The sequence below is a fragment of the Muntiacus reevesi genome, chromosome 14 (genome assembly GCF_963930625.1).
Source record: "Muntiacus reevesi chromosome 14, mMunRee1.1, whole genome shotgun sequence".
Taxonomy (NCBI): Eukaryota; Metazoa; Chordata; class Mammalia; order Artiodactyla; family Cervidae; genus Muntiacus; species Muntiacus reevesi.
Genome location: NC_089262.1, coordinates 37,355,414 through 37,380,806, shown reverse-complemented (window position 1 = coordinate 37,380,806; position 25,393 = coordinate 37,355,414). Strand labels below are relative to the sequence as shown.

At 40.1% G+C, this 25,393-nt stretch overlaps 1 protein-coding gene and 1 pseudogene across 7 annotated transcripts in view; both read right to left on the bottom strand.

The window, feature by feature from the left end:
- GHR (growth hormone receptor) overlaps positions 1-25,393 on the bottom strand; it is a 301,514-nt gene that overhangs the window by 44,388 nt on the left and 231,733 nt on the right. The window lies entirely within an intron of this gene.
- On the bottom strand, positions 6,622-6,703 carry LOC136146798 (U4 spliceosomal RNA; annotated as a pseudogene).

Below are 25,393 nucleotides of genomic sequence, written 5' to 3'. Positions count from 1 at the left end.
ATGGGATTAAAACACAAATCTATGTGATTTCATCTAAACTCTTAGCACTAGCAAAAAATAGTAGCTTTTTTGTTACATAATTCTCTCTTGCTGCTTAAAAATCCCCAGAAAGGAAGGATGATAAGCAAACAGATATGCTCTTAACTAAACTCTTGGTAATCTGTACCCAGGCGAGTCCTAAGAGCAGGATTTCCTAACTGTGAATGCACAGCAGAATCAACCAAGGAATTGTGAAAGATACTGACTGATGCCTTGGTCTACTCCCAGAGGCTTGACCCAATGTGTCATGGGCGCAGCATGGGCAGTGAGATTTTTTAAGTTCACCTGTTGCTTGAAATATGTAGCCCAGATTGAGAGAGCCACTGCTGTAGAGAAACACTGCTATATGTAAGCACTGAAAAGGTAGCTTTCCACATCCGTTCGGTTCTCTGATCAGTTCTAGCAGAACTATAGATCAAGAGTGATACTTGGTGTTAGTCCTGTGAGCCAAGTTCTGGAGGGTGCTAGAAGGATACGAATGTTAATTATGGCCTGAAAAGAATATAATAATGGTTCATGAACCCTTGGAAAACTAAGAGATATTTCAAATACATGTATAAAATGTTAAACCTCCCCAAATTTCTGGTGGACTATAGACTGGTAATAAAAATAAAAAATGAATTAAACTAGTATTCTTACTGAAATTATTACTTTAAGAAAGCTTGAAGAGAGTTTTACTACAATTCAAGTTTTGAAAAAAGTCGATTTACGTCCAATGAAGACAGAAGGACCGCGTCAGAGTGACTGGGAGGCACTGCTGGTGGCCCCGCATCGCCTTTGACAGTGACAACGGCTGACTGCAGCCAGACTGGCCGGGCCCCCTTCCCGGCCCGTGGCTGTCCCCTTGGAGGAAGACGGTCTTCCCGGGCAGGACACAGGCATCAAGCAGCTGCCGCGCACTGAAATAGTCGTTTGCCTTCTTCCCCCCTGTTCTCTCACCACTCACGCTCTCCTGTCCTCAACTTGTGACAAAACAGAAACAAAAACCAAATGAAATCACAGACAAGTGCCCCATGTGCGTTTGAGGGTTCAGGGTTAGAAGAGAAGGAGGAGGAGGAGCGGTTGAAGTGGGAGGGGAGGCTGGAAGGACAGGGGTCTTTGGAAGGAAAGGACGACCTTCTTCCTGGAGCACCAGGTCACGGAGGGGAAGGCAGGCACACCACAGCCACGTGCCCTTCAATGTACCGCCTCCACGGCAGCCTGTCGTGTGGACCATCTGCTGTCAACAGTCCTGGACGCGTGTTATCACCGCTGAAAGGGGGTTGGGGACTCAATATCTTGTGAAGAGACAACCTTGCTCTCTGACCAATGCATAACTGAGTGCAGACAGTTGACAGCTGCCTTTTGAATTGGGTGGCATAGACAAACAGTAAGGAAAGAAAACAAAAGCCGTTGATATGATTAAGAATGAAAACTTGCAAAGGCATACAAAAGACAACAATTTTATAGAACAGACAAATGAACTTCATAAGTACATAAGTGGAATGGGCTAGGTGGTTGAATTGCGTTTCTAAAATGTTACTTTTTATTTTTTTTGTAAAGCCTAAATATTTGCTGGTCTTCCTGGGGACTAGGTTCTGGACTGAGGGGCACTGTATTTTGCACGTACTTGTAAACACTTAGGTGGAGGGAAAAGAATCCCTTGCCCAGCTTTCTGGAGTCTTCCCTTTTGAAATTCTGCTTTGAGGCCATCCATCCCTGGTGGCTCAGATGGTAAAGAATCTGCCCACAATGCATGAGATCTGAGTCTGATTCCTGGGTTGGGAAGATCTCTTGGAGAAGGGAATGGCTACCCACTTCAGTATTCTGGCGTGGAGAATTCCATGGACTGTACACAAACAGTCGGATATGACAGGGAGAATTTCACTTCACTTCATCCTTCTCCAAAGTACACTTGTTATTTTCAAAGCACTCACCTATTTGAAGAGCTTCAGAAATTCAGTGATTCCTCTACCCTAGAGCATCTTACACCCTCTTTACTAAATAAATGTCTTGTTTTTGATGGATGTTAGCCTGTCAAAATATGGTAAAAGAAGTATGTAAACTTCCTGGTTGATCACTATTGTTAAGTAACTAAGCTGCCTTAGAGATAAAATGGGCTTCCCAGGTGGTGCTAGTGGTAAGGAACCTGCCTGCCAATGCAGGAAATTCAACAGACTCAAGTTTGATCCTTGGGTCAGGAAGATCCCCTGCAGAAGGAAATGGCAACCCACTCCAGTGTTTGCCTGGAAAATTCCATGGGCAGAGGAGCCTGGTGGACTACAGTCCAAGAGGGCTGAAAGGAGTTGGACACAACTGAGCACATAGATAATCTAGTGTCAAAGAACACACATTTTAAAAGTCTGGTAGGCTTTTTATAACCTACGAATTACCAAATGGTTCTGAAACTGTGACTGCTCAGTTTGTATAAGCTATTGGAAAAAAATCTTTAACACTGGAAATTGGCAAAGAATCTAAGAAAGTATTTTGCATTGGACGATACTAAATGTAAGGAATTCACCTTCACGCTTGATTTCCTTTATGGTTCTCTGCAGAACTGAGGAAGGCACAGCTGTAAAATCTTCTGCTTAGGCACTTAATGGCTTAGAGTTCAGAGCGAGAGTTCACAAACTTGCCCCTGAACTAGCCACTTCTTTCTTTTTTATTATTTTAAATAACTCTAGTATGCTTTAAAAAATGGATTCTTGGTGCATTTAAAACACTGTAAGTTTGACTAAAACAAAGACTTAGTGAAAACATCCAGTTACTTTAAGATGAATGTCAAGTCAAGTAAACGTTACAGTGTCTTGGAACAATATTTGCGGCACATGTGGTCTGGCAGGGAATTTAACTGGATGCAGCCCCTGTGGACAGCTCATCTGTATGGCAGGGTTAGGAAACAGAGCTATGCATGCAGTACTGTTAGTGTTTAAGCCTCTATCTTTTCACCAAAGTTTGTTTTGTTTTTTTATTTAATTTTCATGGAACAGTTTCATTATCAAATGTATTTACTTCCCTTCTGAAACAGCTGTGGTTGAACATAATTAATCCTAGTTTTGAATATTCAGGGTAATTAATTAATCATCCTTCTCCCCTTTCCTCCCTTCTCCATGGCATTTATTCAATATATTTAGCTTACTCATTGCTTTCCCTGGTGGCTCAGACGGTAAAGAATCTGCCTGCAATGTGAGAGACCCAGGTTCAATCCCTGGTTTGGGAAGATCCCTGGAGAAGGGAATGACAACCAACTCCAGTATTCTCACCTGGGAAATTCCAGGGACAGAGGAGCCTGGTGGGCTACAATCCATGGGGTTGCAAAGAGTTGGACATGACTGAACAACTAACACATACACCTACACAGTACTTTCCCATTATTTCACTCAATTCTTTAGGGCAGAATGGTCACACACTTTCCTATCTAACACTTTCTCTCTTCTCCCATCAATTCTCTTAAAACTGGGTGGGCAGGTGGGAACACTATTTTTCCTGGTGTTTTTTTTTTCTGGCTAGGGAGGGGGATCTACCAAGGCAGTTGCAGCTGCTCCAGCTTCTAACAGTGTAGCCTGCTGGAAGATGAAAGGGGAGCGTCACCTCCAAGATGCATATTTACAGCCCTGCAGGATAACTGACTTAGGAAATAGAACTGCCATAGTTTCATTATTAAAAAAAAAAAATCTGTATAGCATGGTTTTAATATGTCAAAGAAACAGTTAACACTAAATTTAGTAAAATTTATTTTTTGTCTTGTTGAAGCAAGGGACATCCTAGATAACATAATCAAATAACTAAAATATAAAGCAAGAGGATGTGGAATAATTGAAACCTCCAGTAGGAATGTAAACTGGTATAGTCACTGTAGAAAAAGTTTAACAGTTCTTCACAAGTTAGACGGGGCTTCCCAGGTGGTGCTAGTGGTAAAGAACCTGCCTGCCAATGCAGGAGACGCAGGAGACACAGGTCCAGTCCCTGGGTCAGGAAGATCCCCTGGAGGAGGCCATGGCACCCACTCCAGTATTCTTGCCTGGAAAAGCTCCAGGAGCCTGGTAGGCTGTAGTCCATGGGGCCACAAAGAGCTGGACATGACTCAGCATACAGCACGCGTTGTTAATTTAGGCATGCCCCTGTCACAGTATAAGGGTTTATAGCTCACTGTGCAGAAGACAGTATTAGAAGGGGACTTCCCTGGTGGTCCGTGGTTAAGACTTCACCTTCCAATGCTGGGGGTGTGGCTTCTATCACTAGTCAGGGAGGTTAAGATCACTCATGGCCAAAAATCCAAAACATAAAACTGAAGCAAAATTCAAACAAATTCAATAAAGACTTTAAAATGGTCCACATTAAAAAAAAATCTTAAAAAAAGACTACTGGATCCCCTAGTCATATGAAAACGTCCCAAGCGAAACTTAGCTGAAGCACTTGTGAATGAGGTTATCAGGTTCTTTTTAGTGAAATGATCCCAATTCCTGGAAATCGGTGGCTGGCAATGGGGCTCTACTCAGAATTAGCACATTGTATGCTGGAATCTCCTGGGGAATTAAAAATAATTACTGATGCTGTGTTCTACTCTTTGATATTCTACTTTAACTGATAATACATGGAATTGCCAATTTAGTTATCTGGCCATTGAATTTTTAAAAGCTCCCCAGCGATTTTAAAGGACAGAAGAATTCAAGAACCACTGACTTATATCATCTTTTCCCTTCTGAGTCCAGGAGACATTCTGCTTGTTCCCACCACTGGAGCCTCTTGTCTGGTTCTCACAGACAAGTTCTTCGCCAGGAATGGGAGGGAAAAGTACATGTTGGTATATTCTCATCCAAGCCTAAAAGTATACCCATGCTTTGCCAAAGTCAAAACTCTTGTCACTGAAAAACACAAACCTCCTAAAGTCTCAGGGGAGCCTTCTATCGCCAGAAGAAACCAAATGATGAATGAGTCTTTATTTTCCCCTCCTTGTAATTTTGTCAAAGCTGTTTAATTCTCACTGATGATGATGTAGTCTTCTATGTAATTTCATTTCTAAGGTTTGGAGCTTCAAATGCAGTAAAACAGGGTCTTTTGTAATGAGGACACCAAAGCATTTTAGTTTTAGGGTTACAGGCACATGCAACACAAATTCATTCATTTGTCCACTTATTCAACAATCATTGAACATCTGTTTATGTGCCAGGCTCCAGCTTAATGAACATCATCACTTGCTGGAACAGTGAATATGGTCCCAGGATGATGGCACAGCAGACAATTTTATATCAAGAGGCTGGGCCAGTTCCCTGAGAGAGAATCATTCTTTCTTAATAACTTTTGCTCTCTGGATACTCTCTTGCTTGGTATAATTTACTCTCACCACATGTTTGAATTCTGAAGTCTATATTCAGATTTTTAAAATGTTTCATGTATATATTTCTATTTCCATAAAAGAATGTCCAGGATGACAAATGCAAAGATAAATATGGTATACACAGCCATGGCTTCCAAAATATGAAAGCACATTTTTCTATAAATACTTATATACATATTTCTCAGGAACATAGCTTGTAATTCTTGTGTGTGTGTGTACATGAATTTTTCAAGGTATTTAGTGCTGCAGCAAGGCAGCTGTGTCACTCTTCATTCTTCTAAACCAAGAGCTGTCAACCAGGGCGGGTTTCCTTCTCAGTAGATGTTTGCTGGAGACATACTGGATTGTCATGGCTGGGGGAGGGATGACATTTTTCAGGTAGAGGCCAGAGATGCTGTGCACAGGAGACTCACTGTGACCAGATAACAAAGAATTATCTGGTCTAAAATGACGATAATGCCCTCTTCCAAACAAACAATTTAGACTATTAACTTACAAAGTAGTTCTCCAAAATTTAAATATGTACCCAGGATGGAAAAAGCTAACACAAAAATTGAAATTTTTTTTCTGCTCAACAATGAAAAACAAGTTGCATTTTTAACTTGTTTGGGATTTTAAAGAGACTTTCATATAGACTCTCTATTAATCAAGAAGCATTTATGTGGTACCCATTATGTGTAAGGCTCTTTTGAGTGTTGTGGGAATTATGAAAATAACATGACACATGGATTCTGCCTTTGAAGAGATGTAGTAGTACAGGAAATAATATGTGAGAAGTAGTTAACAATAAAAGGTAGTTTCAATAAAGATAATAATTGCTTTAGGAAATCAAAGAAACTTGTGATGACTCATAGCTGGGGGTGGAGAGAGAAAGGAAGTCTTCAAAGACGAGTAAGGAGAGAGTGGTGAACTTATCCTAGTTTGCTGAGATGGAAAAAGATTGATGATGGTCAAGAACCAAATGCCACGAGGGCCATATCTGTACATAAGGTTGGGCTTATTTGTCCTCTTTGGGTTGAATCAGAATCTGCATTCTAACAAGTCCTCAAGTTATCTGTATTATGTACATTAAAGATTGAGAAGCATTAACTTAAGGTATCTGACTGCCAGCTAAGGGCTCTTTCAAACTGCACCAGTGGTTCTGGACGCTGGCTGCACATTAGCATCACCTGGAGGTCTTTAACAAAATACCTTCCAGAGATCTAGTTTAATTAGATGGGGTGATGCCTATACAGTGTTAGATGTCACTTATATTTTTATTTTTTTTAAATCAGAAAAGTTTTCAATTAGCAATAATTGCGCCTCGGATAAACCTCATTGGCTACGATACTGCCACTGCGCAAAGCTCACTTATATTTTTAAAATATAAACACTCCTCTCAATGTACAGAGGGAAAAAGACTGAAGTGATACTTAGGCACTGGTATTTTTAAAAATGCCCCAGGTGACTCTAACGTGTAAGCACTGTTCGGAACCTCTGAATTAGAACAATGAGCTTCTATGTTAGATTAGTACAATGAATTCCTTAGCAGATATATTGAAAGGCCCCTTAAATGCCGAGTCCTGTGAAAAACACACCAAATAAGGTTAGCAAGGCAAAGCAGCATGCACTGAAATCTCCGAGGGGAACTAGATAAACGCCCCAATTATGGGGATGTTGAGTGTGTCTGTGTCAGCTCTTGGAGATGGCAGTGTGGTGAACAGCACAAGCTCCTCTGTGGGTGATCTTCCTGGGGTCTCCCAGGAAGGCCCAGCCTTAAATTCCATTGTGTGGGGCAGAAACACATGCCCGCAGCTGTGTTCAGGGGGAATTAAAGTTGCAGTTTTAAGCATATACGGTGTTGAGGGTGCAGCTGCCTTAACTGTGGGAGTCATGGAAGTTAGTGTGAGATTCTGTGCCATAGATCCTGGGAGTAGAGCCAGATCCAGGCTCCAGGACAGCCCTGTGAGTCCACACGGTATAATGGCCACGGCTGCCTTTGTGGGAAATGACTATGTCTCAGCGGAACACATCAGACCAAGCCCTGGCAATCCTCCAGCAGCAAATTTCCTAAGTCCTCATAGTTCTTCATTTATTCACTCCTCCTGCAGGTCTCTGTTGGAGAGATTCATGATTTTTGAGAGAGATGCTTTTCAAACTTTAGTATGAGAAATCGAAAGTTGAAATCTTGTTAAAATGCAGATTCAGTAGGTAGGACCTGAGAGTTTGAACTTTTGACAGGTTTCTGGATGCTGCTGCTGGTGACCACATTCCGAGGGGCAAGAATTTAGATCTGTGTCATCCAGTATGGTAGCCATTAATGTCATGTGGCTATTGAGGACTTGAAATGGGGGTACTGTGACCAAGATTTTGAATTTTTAATTTTATTCAATTTTAATTAATTTACATTTAAAAATGAAAGCAGTGTGAAATGTTTTTCCTTAAATATAACTTTGTTTCAATAGGACTACATTTCATTTCTCTGAAACTTTGGCATCCCAAAGTGTGATGTAAAATACACACTGAATTTTGAACATTGTGAAAAAATAATGTAAAATATCACAATACCATTTTATTAGATTGATTACATGTTGAAATTATAGTATAAATATATCTTATTTAATATTGGGCTAAATAAGATATAAAAGTTAATTTTACCTGTTTCTTTACTTTTTTAATGTGGCTAATAGAAAATTTAAGATTATATGTGTGTGTGTGTGGAGGGGTGCTCAGCTGTGTCTGACTCTTTGTGAATCCATGGACTGTACCCTGCCAGGCTCCTCCATGGAATTTTCCAGGCAAAAATATGGGAGTGGGTTGCCATTTTCTACTCCAGGGGATCTTCCTGACCCAAGGATTGAACCTGCATCTCTTGCTTCCTGCTTTGGCAGGCAGGTTTTTTGCCACTGTACCGCCTGGAAAGCCCTAAAACTGCATATGTAGTGCTCGTATTTCTATTTGACAGTACTGGCTTAGATGGTAGAACTGATTTCAAAAGAAAAATATTTAATTAAAAAGGAAGAATTCAGAAAATTCATTGCATCAGCTTAATCATGGAAGACCTAAAAAAAGTTGCTAAGCTGCAAACTGTATAAATTTGAGGTATAAAGCTAATACCCATTTCAACAAATCCATTCTCTCTGATCCACTGTCCTGAGATAGCTTGGGGATTTCACCTAGTTCATGGACACTCATGGGCCCCTCAGCAGGAGACCCAATCCAACCTTCCTGAGCAAAGCCCCGAATCGATGTTTCTCTCCTACCTCTAAAACACACCCACCTCTGTTTCCAGTCTTGGACCCTTGGTGAATGGGGCATCATGGAGCAGCAGAAAACGCACAGGCTTGAAGGCCAGCTGGATGTGGGTGTGAATCTCAGATGTGCAACTTGCTAGAAATATTATATTTTCCCATGTGTAAAATGAAAGCAAAATGCCTATCCAGTTACTGAAAATGAAATCTGATTATTTACGTAAAGTGCCTGACACGTGACTGGTTTTCAACAAAGAACCATCACCATTATTACACTAAATTTAAAATTGCATATGAAGCTCTCGTATTTACTCATGTGGATTAGTTAGATCCTCACTCCTTCATCTATTGAGTTTCAAGGCTATTTTTGAAATATAACAGGGCCTTATACATTGTAATAATTTAGTCTAAAAATATGGTTCACAATGGGAATCTGAAACACCAAAATGGTTCACATAGAAAGGTATTTGAAAAAAGTAAAAGTTGGTTATTCAGTTGTGTCCGACTCTTTGCAACCCCAGAGACTAGCCCACTAGGCTCCTCTGTCATGGAATTCTCTAGGAAGGAATACTAAAGTGGGAAGCCACTCCTATCTCCAGGGTATCTTCCCAACCCAGGGATCGAACCCAGGTTTCCTGAGTTGCAGGCAGATTCTTTGCCATCTGAGCCACAAGGGAAGCCCAGAAAGATACTTAGGACTAGGCAAATCTACTCAGAATCCACCAAAATGGAAACTACTTTCTTATTCATGTATCCAGTCAGTCTCAAATGTAAAACATATTTTTGTCAGAAGTGTGGGCTCTCTAGGTTCTGTAGCAGGGTTGATACTTCAGAGCAGCTAACTCTTTATTGTGAGGGCTATCCTGAGCTTCCCAGGTGGCTGAGAGGTAAATAATCTGCCTGCCAATGCAGGTGATGCAAGAGACACGGGTTCAATCCCTGGGTTGGGCAGATCCCCTGGAGAAGGAAATGGCAACCATTCCGGTATTCTTGTCTGGGAAGTCTCATGGACAGAGGAGCCTGGTGGGCTACAGTTCACGGTGTTGCAAAGAGTTGGACATGACTGAGTAACTACAAAACAACAGTTCTGAGCATGGGAGGATGTTTAGCATCATTCTCTACCCACGAGATGCCAGCAGCTCTGCCCTCTCCCCCAGCTGTGACCACCAAAATATTTCTAGCTAGTGCCAAATGTCCCCTGGGGGTGAGAATCACCCCTGGTAAGAACCAGTGCTCCATGGGAATGTACCACTCACTTTAGTGCCTCAATTACCAATGCCCTGATTATACTGAAACTGCACTTACAATTAATAAATGGAATCATTTTTATTGTACATTAGTAAAAGCATTTTACTTAATGCGTAAAAGTTCTTTTTGACTACTATGGACTGAACTTCTCATATGTGCTAAATTCTTGCCCCATACTTTTCATCTCGTCTTGACAACTCTTCTGTGAGGAATGGTGTATGAGAGTATAATAATCTTGATAGATAAGGAAGCTTAACTTCAGTAAAGGTACAGCATTTTTAGCCAAAGCACAAACCAGCAAGCAGCAAGACTGGGGTTTGAATCCAGATTCTTTTCATTTCAAAATGTTTTTCCTCATACGCTGCACTGCTGTTTTCAGTTTTATTTGATTTTCTCTTTATGGTAAGGTTGCTTTTTTGGCATCAGGCTCAGAGAGTTATCAGCTTCTATGAGCTGTCAGATAGCATGTAGAGACTAGAGCTTAGAGATTAAGTGTCCTGTACTTGGTCTGAAAAGGTCTTGTACTTCACCTTTTAACCGATGCAAATCAGAAAAGCATGCTTATAGTCAGAACCATATGTATCCCTAACTAGCAGTGTCAGATCCCCTCAAAACAAGAAACTAACAACAGTCCCTGCCTCTGTGAAGTTTTCAGCCTAGTTGGGGAAGTAAGACGTACATATATAAAATGATCAGAAAATAAACCATTTAGGAAATACTGGAGTAGCTGTATTGATCTGTATAAAGAAAGGGAGAAGCAGTATAAATTACAATGGATCTAGAATCTTTCATAGAAAAGTTTAGATGGGAGGAGAGAAAAAATGGAGGTGCATTTTAGGAAGTTGATCATTTATAACAGATATTATACTTCTAAATTTGCCATCTTGAGTTAAGAGAGGAGGTTAAATGCACCTTGGTGAATATCTGCTTACTCATGGGTGGACAACATTCCATTGGGGGAACTCCTGAGAATCAGGGACATACAATCATGGCCCTTATTTGTTTCTTTCTCTCTTCCAAGTCAGGATTTCCACTCACTTCTAACCATAACCCAAAAGACAGACAAACATATAGAAGAATTAGAGAAGCAACATTTATTACAGACATAAAAAGAGAATTCTGGGAACATGACTTTGGCAATTCCAAACAGAAGTTTATATGTAGTCACACGCTTTTAGAGCTGTGACTACAGATAAACTTACACTCAGCGAGGCCTACCATTTCACCAAGCTGAAGAATATAATGTTAAAAAAAAGGAGAAATGAGTTGGTCAAGGTTACACAGCTGGTAAGAAGCCAGGCTATGTGTTCCACTGTCTCCATGAAGTAAAAATCACGGTCACTAAACATGATGACATGATTATTATGGATTTACTTCACATCTGACAACCTCTAAATCCTCACCAAATTTCAAAGTGTCACATCTATAGAGTGAACTAAGCTAAATCCTAAGCCCTAGACTCTATGACAATATTAAACCATGTCTAGGATCCCTATTTTTAGAAAAAATAGGCCACTAATTACGCTCTTTGAAAACTATTAAGAAACCCAGATGAAATACTTTAAGTACTAACATTCAACCACGTAATGAGTCCAGAATTCCATGCATAACTAACCTATTTTTATTACACTAGATGGCAGCAAATAGGTGTCTAGGTATATAGTCAGTTAACGAGGAAATTGAAAACAAAATGAAACTACACACAGATTGTAGTTCATACAATATTCACTGAATAAAGTGGAAGTCCACAAGTATTAATCTCTTGTATGCTCTCAAACATTCTTGAACTTGTGGTTCTTGTACGTTTTTTACTGAGACTCCTTCTTATGTATAGTAGGGTGCTAAAAATTGTGGTGAATTGTTGCAATGTTGAACTGTAGAATCATTGGCTCTTGGCAGGTAGGGCAATATTTTATTTATTTACAGAATCTTTTCTCTGGCTATCAGAGGATAGGGGATGTACAGTAGTGAGAAGACAGGTCTGGGAAGAGATGTTGCAGGATATGACCACTACGATACACAGGGTGGAAATGTCTATTAAAAGCAGGCTCTAAATACTGGCAGGTATTTAGAAAAATTGAGGCTACCTAATCACCAAAAGGACTGAAAGACTGTCTAAGTTATTCTCTTCAAAATGGACCATGTAAAATGATTCACTGGGAATGAAAAGAACATACTAAAGCTTTTATTAACATATGTGTTTATCTAACACAGAAATTAAGGGTTACTGATAATGAACGTTATGGTAAATAGATGAGGAAACAGTGGAAGCAGTGTCAGACTTTATTTTTTTGGGCTCCAAAATCACTGCAGATGGTGATTGCAGCCATGAAATTAAAAGACGCTTACTCCTTGGAAGGAAAGTTATGACCAACCTAGACAGCATATTAAAAAGCAGAGACATTACTTTGCCAACAAAGGTCCATCTAGTCAAGGCTATGGTTTTTCCAGTGGTCATGTATGGATGTGAGAGTTGGACTGTGAAGAAAGCTGAGCACCCAATAATTGATGCTTTTGAACTGTGGTGTTGGAGAAGACTCTTGAGAGTCCCTTGGACTGCAAGGAGATCCAACCAGTCCATCCTAAAGGAGATCAGTCCTGGGTGTTCATTGGTAGAACTGATGCTGAAGCTGAAACTCCAATACTTTGGCCACCTCATGCGAAGAGTTGACTTATTGGAAAAGACCCTGATGCTGGGAGGGATGGGGGCAGGAGGAGAAGGGGACGACAGAGGATGAGATGGCTGGATGGCATCACCGACTCGATGGACATGAGTTTGAGTAAACTCTGGGAGTTGGTGATGGACAGGGAGGCCTGGCGTGCTGTGATTCATGGGAGTCTCAAAGAGTTGGACACGACTGAGCGACTGAACTGAAACTGAATAATGAACATGGAGAGTCACAGGGAGCCTTCATTCAGTTGTGTCAGAGTCACATGCCACATTTGGCATGAGAAGGGTTCTGCAGGAATGATGGGCAGGCATAGTTTAGAGAGTTGGTGAGTTCCTTCACTTGTCTCTTTATTTTAACATGTTAGGGCATTTAAAAAAAATAGATTCTACATGGCTGATTTAATGGCTAAACAGATTAAACTGATATTATGGTGGTTTAGCTAATCATAACATAGGAAATAAATGATTTAAAAATATTCACGTAATGATATCATTTATATGTGGAATCTAAAATATGGCATAAATGAACCTATCTACAAAACAGAAACAGACTCGGAGGCATGGAGAACAGACCTGTGGTTGCCAAGGAGGAGAGGGGGAGGGAGAGGGATGCACTGGGAGAGTGGGTTTAGTAGATGCAAACTATTAAGTATAGAATGGAGAAGCAACAAGGTCCTAATATATAGCATGGGGACTATATTCAATATCCTGGGGTAAAGCATAATGGAGAAGAATATTAAAAAAGCATATATATGTGTATAACTGAATCACTTTTCTGTACTGCAGAGATTGGCACAACATTGTAAATCAACCATACTTAAATAAAAAAAATTGAAGAAAAAATATTCAAGTAAAGAAATCTATTATTGAAAGTAATTCTGATGATGCCAGCCCAAGTCAACAATAAGGCATTGGCCTAGCTGATGCTTTTCTTATCCGTACAATAGCTTTATCCAAATCTGATAGGAAGCTGATTTCCAAAATGGGAAATTATCCTAAAGACTATTTGAAATATAGATTGACATCTTCTACAACTACTCTTCATTTTTTTAAACATCTAACTTGATATATCTTATTCTTCTCAGATATGAGACTGAGATTGTAATTAAAGCAAAGTAATGAAATAAAGGTAGCACAGATCCAACCTTTCAAACTGTGTTCCATAAACTGTTAAATGAAGACTTCTTTCTCCAAAAGAAGTAAACATCAAACACACTGCAGGAAGTATTTTGTTTTATCAAACACTGGACTATTTTATATTGTTGCTTGGTTCAACTTAAGACTTTAAAATGTATATTTTTATGAACATTCTGTAACAAAATATATTAGAACACTGCACATAAATTAGAAATATGGAAGCATATATTTTGTGAGTTTTAAAAAAATTTTACTAAATATTGAGATATAGAATCCAAACTTCAGTGACCTATGATTGAGCATAATCCCTTTACAGGTGAGTGAGCAAAATGAGGCCAGAGGCTTAGAGACTACTAAGGTCAATACAGAACATTAATTTTTAAATTCTTTATATCTAGACTCCATTGCTTTCTATTTGCTTTCATCCCCTTTTCAGGCTTAACTTATCAGGTATACATTTAGATACACAGGACCAGGGCAGACCACTAGACCTTATCCTCTTACAACTCTCCAAATGCCTTTATCCTTAAAAAATTATTGTTGGAAGCACAAAGGTGCAAAGAGTAGTAAAGAGAAGGCATCTGACCATCACAAAAATGCAAATATGTGTGATAGAAGGACCCAGATACTACAGCAGAAAGACACCACAGGATAAGCTAAGTGTTTATTCCTATAATTAATCTTGTCAAATGAACTCTCATAAGCTAAGCAAGAGAATTACTAAAAATGTATTCACTCTTTTGAACTGCACAGGAAAGTGAGGAATGACTTAAAAGGTTGATGTGGTCATGGAGAAAATCGTTTGGTATTCTGGGGCAGGTACAAGAGAATTTCCTTCCCAGATGAGACATTTCCCTAGCCCCAGTAGTTTTTCTCTCCATGTTGGCTCCCTCTACTTTGTGGAGCTATAATGATCTACATAAATCCTGCAGCAGAAGGTATACGTAGTCTTGGGTGACCACTGTGCTCTCCACCAGGGGAACCTGAGAAACACCTAGGCTTCAGAGCTCCACTCCAGACCAAGTTCTCTGAGAGAAGCACAGGAATCACTATTTTTGCTTCCCTAGTTGATTCGTATACTTTTGGGTCCCAGCTCTCTGGCAGAATGTGTTGTATGGCAGGGGTCCCCAACCTCCAGCCATGGACTGGCACCTCCAATCAAATCAGTAGCAACATTCAATTAGAAATAAAGTACATAATAAATGTGATGCGCTTGAATCATCCCCAAACCATCCCTCCCATCCCCTTCCTGGTTCATGGAAAAATGTTCTTCCATGAAATTGGTTCCTGGTGCCAAAAAGGTTGGCGATCGCTGCTGTATGGTAACCACAAACAGAGAAAGATCAGAGGTTTCCTTGCTGGCCTGAGATCATTAGGGTCGCCCTCTTCAAAGACAGTATTATATTCATGCTGTGAAGTTCAGTAAGATATAAGAGAATGTTTGACTCATAAAGAAAATTAAACACTAGAATGGATTCATTTAAGAAGAGATTGTACATCTTTACCTTGAAAGGGAAACCTCTTTTTGGTCTTCTGAAATGTGTCTTTGCTTACATGGGGGTAGTGGCAGGGCACTGGGACAGATTCAGCCAACACTTACTACATGCAGCTATGTTTCAGAAACATGTACATTTAATGCTCAAGGCAACCATAGAAGGCAGTCAGTGTTATTCCCACTTTACAGATGGGAATGTGAGACTTTGAGAGGATAAACGTCTTATTTAAGTCCATTCAGCTAATAAGAGGCAGAAGTGGGATTTGCACCAGATCTCTAAAATTCACAGCTAGTGAATTTCCAACTGCCTTTGCACCACTATCCTGGTTTTAAAATTCAGGGTACCATTAATAAACAGATGAGAGAAAAAGTAAAAGTATGGTTGTTGTTTAGTCACTAAGTCATGTCCGACTCTTTGTGACCCGATGGATTGCAGCCCACCAGGCTTCTCTGTCCATGGGATTTCCCAGGCAAGAATACTAGAGTAGGTTGCCATTTTCTTCTCCAGGGGATCTGCCCAACCCAGGGATTGAACCTGTATCTCCTGGTTGGCAGGCGGATTCTTTACCACTGAGCCATCTGGGAAGCCCCAAAGTAAAGAGGAGATAGGAAACAAGAGGGAACAGCTAGTGTATTTGGTGAAGTGGAAATATGCAGGCATTCCCTCTGACCTTTTGATAGAACTATAATAACCCTTACAGTAAAGGGGAGTAAAAGAATTTCTCTAAACTGATGACTTATCACCCATGAAGTTGTGGGTCAACAAACAGGAAATATTCACTTGGTTTGAACTAGAACATAAAGTTCCTGGCTTAAGAGAAATTTATAGGATCGTCAACAATGACAAGTGGTCGGGTCAGCTGTTGAGTTTCACATCTTCCATGGACAGAGCAGTCTTAATATCCCCCTGGAGCCATGGTTCAGCACTGATTCAAGAAGCAGTTAACTCTCCATTAGAAGCCACAGCTGCCACTTCGTATATCAAGCAAGATTTCCTGGGTGGTCTCTCACCATACCATAATTATTAATGTGATTTTATTTATGGACTTGAACAGCTCTTAGCACAGAGCCTCATGGTTGTTATCCACTGAGCCAATACAGCCGCATTGCATTTGTTACATGCCCATGATGTAATTTCATAAGCACAACATTAATTCCCTGTTTTACTATTACCTCTGCTTTGCATTGGTGTTTTTGATCAATGTAGGGACTGACAGAACAATCCTGGGGTTTAGAACAAGACAAGAGTGGTAGATGGAGCTAAGGCTTTGGGGCAAGTGTTCTAAGTTTGAATCCTTGCTTATCTGATTTTAGAAAATAACATATGTTTCTGGAGTCCGAGTATTCTCAAATTCAGTGAAATGGGAATGTAAGAGTTATCTTACTGAGTTATTGTGAGATAAACTCTAAAAAGTGCCCACTAATAAATGCCAATCATCTTTCACCCAGGAAATTTGGCTACTGTAATTCACATACTAGGGTTGATAGTAATATAAATATTATGAAAACAAGAGGTAATATTTATTGTCCGTGCTTGAACAGGCCATCTCTCAGACTGTCCTCAGAGCTTTGGTGTATTAACTCATTCAGTATTTCTAACAAGTATTATGAGGTGGGGATTGATGGTAACCCATGGTAAAGATGGGAAAACTTTGGCCCACAGATGGAAAATACCATGCCTAGGAAGTCCTATGTCAAAGCCCATACTTTCAATCACTGTGCTGTGTTCCGTCTCTTCAGTCATGTCTGACTCTTTGTGACCCTGTGGACTGTAGCCTGCCAGGCTCCTCTGTTCATGGGATTTTCTCGGCAAGAAGACTGGAGTGGGTTGCCATGCCCTCCTCCAGGGATTGAACCCATGGCTCTTGCATCTCCAGCATTGCAGGCAGATTCTTTATTGCTGAGCCTCCGGGGAAGCCCCTCTATATCACCACTTCCCATTATTCTAGAAGAGTTCTATATCACGAAGATGTACAGAGGCAGTGGTGATGAGCAAGGGTGCCTGAGTCAGTTAGTGAGAAAGTGGAAGTCGCTCAGTCGTGTCCAACTCTGTGACGCCATGGACTGTAGTCCATGGAATTCTCCAGGCTGGAATACTGGAGTGGGTAGCTGTTCCATTTTCCAGGGGATCTTCCCAACCCAGGGATCGAACCCAGGTCTCCTGCATTGCAGGCGGATTCTGTAGCAGCTGAGCCACTAGGGAGTCCGCCTGAGTCAGTTTACCTGGGTTTGAATTGCCACTTTGTACTTCTTAGCGATGTGTGCCTTGAACAAGTCCTCATTCTCCTGTGTACCATCTCCTCATCCGCTAAATACGGACAATAGTAGGATTGTTATGAGAATTACTGATTTAAAATATGTAAAGTGTTTAGCACATAGTAAACATGATGAAAACCCCATTATATTAATAAAATATTTCCATGTGATAAATCTGACGATGGATGTCTTCAACACTGGCACTGTAAACAATCTGTCCCTACCCCTTTCAATGATTACAAACCTTTCCTTATAATTCTGCATCAAATAATAACTTTGCCAGTGTTTTATGAACTAAAATATTATCTCAATTTCTTCTTAATGCAATAACCCATTTTAATAACCCATTCTGGCCTCTGTAATGTGAACAGTAGTAAAACTCATTTGGGTCAGTGAAATCATAGGGTAAGAAAAAATGGAGAAATAAAAACATGGTCTTTAAAAGTAGGCACTCATTAGATCAGAGACCCCATCTGACATGCTAGCCATACCCACCGTATGCAGACTGTAATTTTGATAATTCATGCTGTAGCAGTGTCATCATTTTGAAAGACCTACTTTTAAAGACCATATTTTATTTTTTAAGGTCAAAAAACCTGAGTTCAGAATGTGAAATCTTAAAGCTCAGAATTCCTTATAGTTGTCACAACTACCTGTGCTACAGCGTCTAGTACCTTCATCTTGTCTGTTTGGTATAAGGAGTGGGATGTGAGCAACATTTTACTTAATTCTTTTGGCAGAGAGTTTACCAGAGTCTAATTTTGAACTTTTCTTTGGCCAACAACTCTTGGTTTATGACTTGTAATTTGAAAGCTATGTTATCAGCACAGTTATACAGGAAAGGAGCACTTAGAAATTTCTCTTTTTGAATAAGTCTAAATAAAAACAAACACAACTGAATAATGCCCCAGATAGTTAAATATATAGGTCATTTATAAAATTTAAAACAGTGCTTTTTTCTTTTGTACTCTTTTGGGTTAATTTTTTTAAATCAAGAGTTTAATTCATGGTTGATGCAAATATCCTATCAGGTTGAAAACACATTTTAAAAATAGTTGTACTGGGACATAATGCTTAAGTTGAGAATATAGCAGAAGCCCTACAAAATGAAATTGGTTAATATAACCTTCCCTTTTAATTCAAAACTACATCCATCTCTGGATTGATAATATCAGTCTAGCAAAAGGTTTTGAGTAAACACATTTGCTGGACGGATGAGAGAGAGAGAGGATAAACAGAAACCGAGGGGCAGAGAGACCAGAGACTGAGAACAGTTCAAGGACTTTCCTGGAGGTCCAGTGGCTAAGACTCCCTACTCCCAATGCAGGGGGGCCTGGGTTCGATCCCTGATCAGGGAACTAGATCCTGCATGCTGCAACTAAGACCTGATACAGCTAAATAAATAAATATTACTAAAAAAATTAAAAAAAAGAAAACAGTTCTGCATGTCACTCTAAGGTGTATGTCTCTCCTACTTCTCATAGCTCCAGGATACACTACAACCCAGCTGAGAGAAAACTGTGCCTCTTGGTCCATGTATGTCTATTAACTTGTGGTCCCTGACCAGCTCTTCTCAATTTCTAACTGGTAAAAGGCTACTAAAGAATGCTCAAACTACCGCACAATTGCACTCATCTCACACACTAGTAAAGTAATGCTTAAAATTCTCCAAGCCAGGCTTCAGCAATACGTGAACCATGAACTTCCAGATGTTCAAGCTGTATTTAGAAAAGACAGAGGAACCAGAGATCAAATTGCCAACATCTGCTGGATCATCGAAAAAGCAAGAGAGTTCTATTAAAAACATCTATTTCTGCTTTACTGACTATGCCAAAGCCTTCGACTGTGTGGATCACAATAAACTGTGGAAAATTCTGAAAGAGATGGGAATATCAGACCACCTGACCTGCCTCTTGAGAAACCTGTATGCAGGTCAGGAAGCAACAGTTAGAACTGGACATGGAACAACAGACTGGTTCCAAATAGGAAAAGGAGTACGTCAAGGCTGTATATTGTCACCCTGCTTATTTCTTTTTTTTTTTTTTTTTTTTTTTTTTTTTTTAATATTATTTTATTAGTTGGAGGCCAATCACTTCACAACATTTCAGTGGGTTTTGTCATACATTGACATGAATCAGCCATATAGTTACATGTATTCCCCATCCCGATCCCCCCTCCCACCTCCCTCCCCACCCGACTCCTCAGGGTCCTCCCAGTGCACCAGGCCCGAGCACCTGACTCATGTATCCCACCTGGGCTGGTGGTCCGTTTCACCATAGATAATATACATGCTGTTCTTTCAAAACATCCCACCCTCACGTTCTCCCCCAGAGTTCAAAAGTCTGTTCTGTATTTCTGTGTCTCTTTTTCTGTTTTGCATATAGGGTTATCGCCACCATCTATCTAAATTCCGTATATATGTGTTAGTATACTGTAATGTTCTTTATCTTTCTGACTTACTTCACTCTGTATAATGGGCTCCAGTTTCATCCATCTCATTAGAACTGATTCAAATGAATTCTTTTTAACGGCTGAGTAATATTCCATGGTGTATATGTACCACAGCTTCCTTATCCATTCATCTGCTGATGGGCATCTAGGTTGCTTCCATGTCCTGGCTATTATAAACAGTGCTGCGATGAACATTGGGGTGCACGTGTCTCTTTCAGATCTGGATTCCTCAGTGTGTATGCCCAGAAGTGGTATTGCTGGGTCATATGGCAGTTCTATTTCCAGTTTTTTAAGAAATCTCCACACTGTTTTCCATAGTGGCTGTACTAGTTTGCATTCCCACCAACAGTGTAAGAGGGTTCCCTTTTTTCCACACCCTCTCCAGCATTTATTGCTTGTAGACTTTTGGATAGCAGCCATCCTGACTGGCGTGTAATGGTACCTCATTGTGGTTTTGATTTGCAGCCTTTGACAAAATTCAACACTCATTTATGATTAAAACTCTCCAGAAAGCAGGAATAGAAGGAACATACCTCAACATAATAAAAGCTATATATGACAAACCCACAGCAAGCATCACCCTCAATGGTGAAAAATTGAAAGCATTTCCTCTGAAATCAGGAACAAGACAAGGATGCCCACTCTCACCACTACTATTCAACATAGTGTTGGAAGTTTTGGCCACAGCAATCAGAGCAGAAAAAGACATAAAAGGAATCCAGATAGGAAAAGAAGAAGTGAAACTCTCGCTGTTTGCAGATGACATGATCCTCTACATAGAAAACCCTAAAGACTCTACCAGAAAATTACTAGAGCTAATTAATGAATATAGTAAAGTTGCAGGATATAAAATTAACACACAGAAATCCCTTGCATTCCTATACACTAACAATGAAAAAACAGAAAGAGAAATTAAGGAAACAATACCATTCACCATTGCAACAAAAAGAATAAAATACTTAGGAGTATATCTACCTAAAGAAACAAAAGACCTATACATAGAAAACTATAAAACACTGATGAAAGAAATCAAAGAGGACACAAACAGTTGGAGAAACATACCGTGTTCATGGATTGGAAGAATCAATATTGTCAAAATGGCTATTCTACCCAAAGCAATCTATAGATTCAATGCAATCCCTATCAAGCTACCAACGGTATTTTTCACAGAATTAGAACAAATAATTTCACAATTTGTATGGAAATACAAAAAACCTCGAATAGCCAAAGTAATCTTGAGAAAGAAGAATGGAACTGGAGGAATCAACCTGCTTATTTCTTATATGCCGAGTACATCATGAGAAACGCTGGGCTGGATGAAGCACAAGCTGGAATCAAGATTGCCAGGAGAAATATCAATAACCTCAGATATGCAGATGACACCACCCTTATGGCAGAAAGTGAAGAACTAAAGAGCCTCTTGATGAAAGTAAAAGAGGAGAGTGAAAAAGTTGGCTTAAAGCTCAACATTCAGAAAACTAAGATCATGGCATCCAGCCCCGTCACTTCATGGCAAATAGATGGGAAAACAGTGGAAACAGTGGCTGACTTTATTTTTCATCATCAGTGCAGATGGTGATTGCAGCCATGAAATGAAAAGACACTTGCTCCTTGGAAGGACAGTTATGACCAACCTAGATAGCATATTCAAAAGCAGAGACATTACTTTGCCAACAAAGGTCCATCTAGTCAAGGCCATGGTTTTTCCAGTGGTCATGTATGGATGTGAGAGTTGGACTGTGAAGAAAGCTGAGTGCTGAAGAATTGATGCTTTTGAACTGTGGTGTTGGAGAAGACTCTTGAGAGTCCCTTGGACTGCAAGGAGATCCAACCAATCCATCCTAAAGGAGATCAGTCTTGCGTATTCATTGGTAGGACTGATACTGAAGCTGAAACTTCAAGACTTTGGCCACCTGATGCAAAGAGCTGACTCATTGGAAAAGACCCTGATGCTGGGAAAGATTGAGCGCAGGAGGAGAAGGGGACGAGAGAGGATGAAATGATTGGATGGCATCACCGACTCAATGGACATGGGTTTGGGTGGACTCCAGGAGTTGGTGATGGACAGGGAGGCCTGGTGTGCTGCGGTTCATGGGTCACAAAGAATTGGACACTGAGCGACTGAACTGAATTGAAAAGGCTACCATGCACTAAGCTTTCTGTTTCATTCTTAACACTGCACAGGGTATCCACTCAAAATTCGGTTCAGCCTTGAGAATCTGGAGGTTCACTAACCTCTCTTTACAATTTTCAAGATGATGGAAGGCCATAGGAAGATCAGAGATGTGGCTGGGTGGAGCCTGAAGGTCACTTGGGACTAAACCATTATAAAATAAAGACTTTGCCTTTCAGGGGTGAATCAGACACACTTTAGGGGAACATGTGAGCGGTGTGGTTTCTTTAGGATTCAATTATAGGAAGCCTAAGCCTTGACAACATTCGTGAAAGTCTCCTAGAATCACTTTGAAACAGGAAGGAAGGGGGCAGGACACAACCTTTGAAAAATGATATAGCCATAGGACATGACAAAGACTGTTACAACCAACCAAATCCAAGATGGTGGAAGATTCGACTTCCAGTAGACCTTGAGCCTCATTACATGCTCATTATAATACACTAGCATGCTAAATGGCACCCTCACCAGCACCATGACAGTTCTGAGGTCAACCATAAAAGGCCAAAAGTGGGCAGTGGCCCAATTCCTGGAAATCTCTGTTCCTTCCCCCAAATTACTGGAATAATCCTCCCACTCATTAGCCTATGAAATTATCCAGCCCATAAAAACTAACCATGCCATATTTCAGGGCTCTCTCACCTTCTGAGATGGCCCACACTCTTGTCTGTGGAGTGTGTTTCTCTCTAAATAAATCCACTTCTACTATCACTTCATCTCCAAATTCTTTTGTGACAAAGCAGGAACCTCAAATTCACTGGGAACAATTCTAAGGGTCCTTACTACCCATGCAGGACCCTTTTTTGCTAGAATGGAGAAATAAGGAAAATCCTATTTGCTTGATCTCTTTCCCCTATTTGACAACTCCACTTTCTGCCAGCGAAGTCCCTATGCAGCAGGTTAGATACTAAGTCCACTACATTCTAAAGAAGGCCTATAACCATTTAAAATCACCTTGGAGTTAATAGTTGTAAACTGGCAGTGGTCCCTGCACTGACAAATTTACAGTACTTGGAAACGTGGTCAGGATAAAGGCTATGTTATACCCTTATTTGGGGCTTCTCTGATGACTGAGATGGTAAAGAGTCCTCCTGCAATACACGAGACCCAGGTTTGATCTCTGGGTTGGAAACATCCTCTGGAGAAGGGAATGGCTACCAACTCCAGTATTCTTACCTAGAGAATTCCATGGACAAAGGAGACTGGTGGGCCACAGTCTGTGGGGTTGCAAACCTTCGGACACAATTCACTTTTACACACTTATTTGTGGCATCTGGTTCAGGGTCTCAAGAGGACAATTACAATGACAGCAATATATTGCACACTTCAGAAAGAAAGACTTCCATATGCTGTATATTATCATCACATTCACTAATATCATATATTGTATTTCAACTATTAGCAATTGATGTGATTACAAAGTAACAAAACATCATTTTAACCATTATGCAGGCATTCATATATTTAAATAACATTATCTTTAAAAGTGAGTACTTTGGGAAGCTTTAAATAAATCCCAATGAAGTTGTTACTTTCTTCTAAAGAAATTATCTTTAGAGTTAAATTAATTCATGAGTCACATAAGCAAATCAGTCCTATTACTTTTTAGTCTGAACCAATCTAATTTAGTAATACTGTGAAAGTTTTTGGAGCAAAAAATTTTATTATCTGGAACTGGCTGGTACTGGATTTTCCTGTCCTTGCTTGCAATTTCCTCAGGCAACTGCAGATAGCTGGGGTAGTGAATATAATTGAAGTATTTAAGTGTCACTATTGTTCTCTGTAATATTATCTCCAGTAAATTTATATGGCCTCTTATATGACTTTGAGTAACATCATGGTGTAAGGAAAATAGGGACAAAAAGTCCTCAAATAAATTGTAAGGCTTCAGGTTCAAGGATTACATCTCCTCTCTTTCCAACCCCTGGACCCCTAATCATTCACTCCCTAGGCCATTTAGGATAGTTTTGTGCTCTTAATAGAGGCTCAGTGCATGCGTGCATGCCAAGTTGTTTCAGTTGTGTCCAGCTCTTTGCAACCCTATGGACTGTAACCTGGCAGACTTCTCTGTCCATGGGATTCTCCAGGCAAGAATACTGGAGTGGGTTGCCATGTCCTAGGGCATCTTCCCAACCCAGGGACTGAACCCCTGTCTCCTGCATTGCAGGTGGATTCTTTACCCACATATGCTCAATTCACTAGGTTGAAGGGTGAAACTTACCTTTCTAGTTTTTTCTTCCTCCTGGAACCTACATTTCTTAAAGAAAAGGACTCCAGTATCCCCCCTGGCTGGCTGGCTCATCACCAAAGTAAACAGAATTTTCAGAATATTCTCCATTTTCTCAACCTGTCACACTGCTTTAGAGGAGTCAAACCAAATCCTTGTATTGAGCTGCTTTATTTTCAAATCTCTGTGAAAATCATCTCCATTCCATGCCCAGGATCATGCTTTTTGGATTTAATTATTTTCACCAGTTCTGATAAATCATTTCATCTCCTGGCTGTTCTTTTTGTGCAAGAGGAGGTTGCTTTTCCAGGGTGGGAAATAAGGCACAGGGAGTAGACCATAATTTTCCAGATGTCTGTTTTCAAAAGCCCTTCAAAGAGAGCCAGCCTGTTTGGCTTTCTCTTCTCTTTAATGGGTTTTTATGACGTCTATTACTTTGAAAATATCATATGCCCTGTATCTCACTGCTTTGATAATTTCCTCTTTTTCTGAATGTTTATCTTCAGTTTATTTCCCCCAAATTCATTAGTTAAAATGTTTTGTTGATTTTTAAATTAATTCTTATTTTACAAATATTCCTTATTTCATTGATAACATTCCAAATTAGTGTCCCTTTAAAAAAATATTCTCAAGGATCTCAGATCTTGCATTTGGTGTATTTATATACTTTCCCCCTGTGTTAATGAAATGTAAATGACTTCCTACACCACATATTTTCAGAGCTGGATAGAAAAAGGAAGGAAACTAACATGTTTGTGGAAATTTTTATGCATGCTTATGAGGCAGGTAGCATTTATCCTTGTTTACAGATCAGCAGCTTAAGACTCAGAGGTTAAGTGATTTGTCCAAAATCCCACAGCTAGGAAGTAGCAGGGTCAGAATGCCAACCACGACTGCCTGACTCAGAGCCTAAGCGCTCGGGCGAGCTTCTCAAAGACTGCGCCTTTCAGGGTTCACTTTTCAGGTACCCCTCTCATTTGAGGGAATTTTTAGGAAAACCACTTGTGCTTTTTGAACCTCTCAGAAAAGATGATCATTACTGACTCCAAGAACAAGAAATATCAGTCACGTTTAAGAGATAGGACTTAAAGGCATTCCAGGTTGTCCTAAGTTTGTTGAGGCAAAGTCTGAAACAACTCAAATCACAGA